The 4336-nt window shown below is 44.3% G+C and overlaps 1 pseudogene; it reads right to left on the bottom strand.

Moving 5' to 3' along the window:
* Positions 1–994: 994 nt before the first annotated feature.
* Positions 995–3068, bottom strand: LOC107136578 (annotated as a pseudogene).
* Positions 3069–4336: the final 1268 nt, after the last annotated feature.

Genomic DNA, 4336 nt, shown 5'->3' with positions numbered 1-4336 from the left:
CCTGTCACTTCTGTAATCACAGCTATGGTCGTGGGTTCCCCTTGCCTGCCCCCTTCCTCCTGATCATGGCTCCATGTGAAGTGTTCCCCCAAGAGCTCCGTGTTGGGACATGGTATCAAGGTAGCAATGCTCAGAAGTGAGATGATGAGCGATGAGGCTGTAACTGCCTGGAGGATGGATCCACTTGATGGGTTGATAATTTGAAAGGACTCCAGGGTGGTGACCACAGGTGGGTAGGGTGTGGCTGCAGGAAGTAGGTCACAGGGCTGTGCCCTGGGGGTTACATTTTATTCCTGGCCTCACCTCAGTCTGCCTCTGCTTCCCAGCTGCTGGGTGCTCTGCCTCAGCTGGGACCAGAGCCGTGGACTGGCCAGCCATGGGCTGGGCCTCTAAGACTGTGGGCTCCCAACGACTTTCCTTTCTAAGTTGTCCTTGTCAAGAATTCTGGTCACAGCAAAGAAAAGGACTGTTTGGAGATCATGGGAGAAGGTCTCTCACAGTCAAGAAGAAAGGTGGACATGTCAAAAGGAGAAAACCAGAATAAATACTAGGTTTGGGCTAGAACAGGAGAAACCTGTGTGAACTCCTGGTTTTCAACATAGACGTCTAGAGAAGTGCCCCTGCTTGTGTGTTCACGGACATTTCCTAGCAACGTCCACCCAGAAGAAAGGGACGAGAGCCAGTGACACACGAGCAGCGCCCACCCCAGCACCCAGAGACTGGCTTCCAAGTCTCGTCTTCCACTAAAGGAACCAAAGATCCTTGAAGAAAGGACTCACTGGAGGGAGAGAGTGGGTTAAATACAAGGTGAGATTAGATTTGGGGACAGAGATTTAAGACATGTTCATTGGTCAGATCTGCAACATTGTGAGTATGAAAGTAAGTAATGAGACCTTAACCCACTGATTAAAATAGGAGTCCAAAGCACATCGTGAAGACAGAAGGAAGATGGAAAGGAAAAAAGGAGGGCAGGAGTCAATAGTCCTGAATGTTATTAAAAATTGATAACTTTAGGTATTTTTGTTTTGGATTTATCCAGTTTAGGTACATCCAAAATTTCTTCATAAGCTGTGCTCATCCTTTTTGCCCAGTGACCAACTGTGATCGTTTGATCTGAATTCTGACTTTCAGAGCAATCTTCCTTAAAGTGTTCCACAGAACCACAAACTTTGCAGCCACCGTCAGCACAGAGTCCTTTAGGATTATCAGGAAAGATTGGGGCAGATGTCCCATTTCCCCACAAACAAAATACTTTGCAAAAGGACATTCACCAAGGGCTGGGTCTACTTGATCTTTGCACTTGGTTATTCCTGCTCTGTGGACCCACATCAATAGCACATTCCAGTGCCTGTACCTTGATTCTCAGAGACAGCTGGACCATCCTCAATCCCATGGCCAGGTTTTCTACAGTGGAAGCTACCGTTGCTTTTCTTTGCTGCTCGTCATGTTAATTGTCTTCCTTCCCATCCACTGTCTCTTTAAGGCACCTGTGGCTTCCTGCCTTACTTCATGACTGTCGGCTGCTATCATCTCCCAGGGTGAACCTTCTGTGAGTTCTGCCTTAGGGATCCCATGAGTCCATTCACACCTTCACTTAAGTACTCTTTTTCCTTTTTGTTCTTTCTACGTTTTGCTTGGGGTGCATCATTTTTAAGGGGCTGTCTGTTGGCTTCAAGTTGTTTACAATTTGGTAGATTTGGGCTTGTTCTCTCCAAGGACTCCTCCTTCAGGTCCTCCCATGATGTTGCAGGTAAGGGTCTCATAATGAGTGGTAATAATTTGTGCCCAGCTGATCAGGGTTGCACCAGAGGACCTTATCTATCCCTTTACACACATTTGTGCAGAAGATCCTGCTAAGGGCAGGAGTGGATGGAGCTATTCAAGAGGAAGACCTCCTCCTCCTGAGTACATGGGAAGGAGGCGGCTCTGGTATCAAGCAGGTGAAGTGGGAGAGCCTGGCCGCACTGCCAGTACCTCCACAGCTATGGCCTGTCCCTGTCCAGCACGGTGGGCAGGCTGCACATCATGGTGGTTCAGCCCCACTGAAAGCAGGGACCCAGCAGCCAGGCCCGCCACCTTCAGCACTCCCCACAGAGGTCCAGCCAGGTCTGGGGAAATCGACAAGAGGTTCCCTATGACATCCAGGGGCCTGGGCGCTCATCTGGGGTGTGACCCATATTACCCACCTTAACTCACATGAATCCTCTTTGGTACATTTTTAAGCATCATTTGTCTTTATTTGGGTTGGCCTGCTTATGGACTCTATGTTCCGTTAATCAACCTACATATCCATTTATTTACAAAGACAACATTATTATTTACCTTTGTAATGAGTCTTGAAATCAAGTAGTATAAATCCGTTGACTTTGTTTTCCTGTTAAAGTTGTGACATTCTTAAGCTTACATATTTTGTATGTTATGGTTTAGATGTTAGCTGTCCCCCCAAAGCCCATGAGCGAGACAATGCAAGAAGGTTTAGGGGGAAATGATTGGGTAGGAGAGCCTTGACCCAGTCACTGAATTCCTCCCTGATAGGGATTAGCTGAGTGGTAACAAGGCAGGTAGGGCGTGGCTGGAGGAGGTGGGTCATTCAGGGCATGCTTTTGGGGTACATATTTTATATCTGGCAAGTGGAGTGTCTCTCTAACTTGTTATGGACATGTTTTGAACAGCTTTGCTCCACCACACTCTTTTGCCACCATATTCTGCCTCTCCTTGAGCCCCGGGGAATGGAGTCAGCCTCCTGTGGACTAAGACCTCTGAAACTGTGAGCCCTTAAATAAACTTTTCCTTCTCTAATTAGGCTTTTCAAGTCTTTTGGTTACAGCAGTGAAAAAGCTGACTAAAACAGCATATATTATGCTATGCTTGCATCTAAGTGTGTTATGTTGACAGTGTAAATGGTACTTTCAAAGGTTATAATTTTAAGTGGTTCATTGTTACTGCATATGTGTGCATATAATCCATATAGATATGTACTTGAACATATCTATCACACACATACACATACATATACAGCTACTATTTGCGTACTTACCTGTATCTACAGTCTTGCTAAATGTACTCATTATGTCTAGTAGCAGTTTTTTTTTTTTTTTGTAAACTCTTAAGATATTCTGCATGGGCAATCATATATTTTTAACCATATATACATATTTATTAGTTCTCTCTTCAGAGTGAATCATATCCACATCAGCAAACTCGGGTGACAAGGTCAAGAAATCCTCAAATTGATTTTGCCATTAAGAGACGAGCATAGAATAATTGCATTATTAAAGAGGTTAAACATACCTGCTTTTTTTTTTTTTTAAATTCTGGTGATATTTATGCATTCTAAGAGTGGAGAAAATTTTATTTCTTCCTTTTTCTATGTAACCTTTGGTGTTAGCGTTTCATTGCTGTGACAGAATACCCGAGAAGAACAACTTAAAGGAGGTAAGATTCATTGTGGCTCCTGGTCCCAGGGGTGTCAGTCCAGAGTTGCTTGTTCCCATTGCTGTGAGCCTGTGATGGGGCAGAGCGCCACGGCAGGAGGATGTGGCAGAACAAAGCTGCTCACCTCATGCAGACAGGAAGCAGAGAGAAGGGGGAGAGGAGTGCCAGGGCCAAGATAGGTTCCCCAAGAGTGTGCCCCAAGGACCACTCCTTCAAGTAGGCCCCACCTCCTCCTGTTTCCACTACCTGCTGACAGTCCATTCAGCCATGACTCCCAACTCCCTCAGTGGATTAACCCATAGAGGGTCAGAGCCCTCCTGATTCACTCATTTCCAAGGTCCCGCCTCTGAACATTGGTGAGAACCTTCAACACAAGAGTCTTTGGGAACATTCCAGATCCAAACCATAGCACTTTTAAAAAATCTCTTGCAAATCCTATTGTTACAGCTAATAATTACTCTATGATGTTGGTTAGGGATGGTAGGAAGGCATTCTTGTATTTATTTTAAAGAGAAAGATTAACTTTTCCCCTTAAGAATAATGTTATCTGGGCTGGGGATGTGGCTCAAGCAGTAGCGCGTTCGCCTGGTGTGCGTGCAGCCCGGGTTCTATCCTCAGCGCCACATACAAAGATGTTGTGTCTGCCGATAACTAAAAAAATAAATATTAAAAAATTCTTTCTCTGTCTTTCTTTAAAAAGAAAAGAATAATGTTATCTTAGGTTTTATGCAAATATTCTTTAACAGGTCAGGGAAGTTCTCTTTTGTTTCTAGTTCTCTTAGAATTTTTTAAATCATGGATTCATAATGTATTTTCCAAAAAGAATGCTTTTCTTTTTTCGCCTCTGTCATGATTATTTATTTTTTCTTCTACAATATTTTTATTTGACACATGACAGTTA

Source organism: Marmota marmota, unplaced genomic scaffold (assembly GCF_001458135.2).
Source record: "Marmota marmota marmota unplaced genomic scaffold, marMar, whole genome shotgun sequence".
NCBI classification, from domain to species: domain Eukaryota; kingdom Metazoa; phylum Chordata; class Mammalia; order Rodentia; family Sciuridae; genus Marmota; species Marmota marmota.
This window is presented reverse-complemented; position numbering and strand designations above follow the sequence as displayed.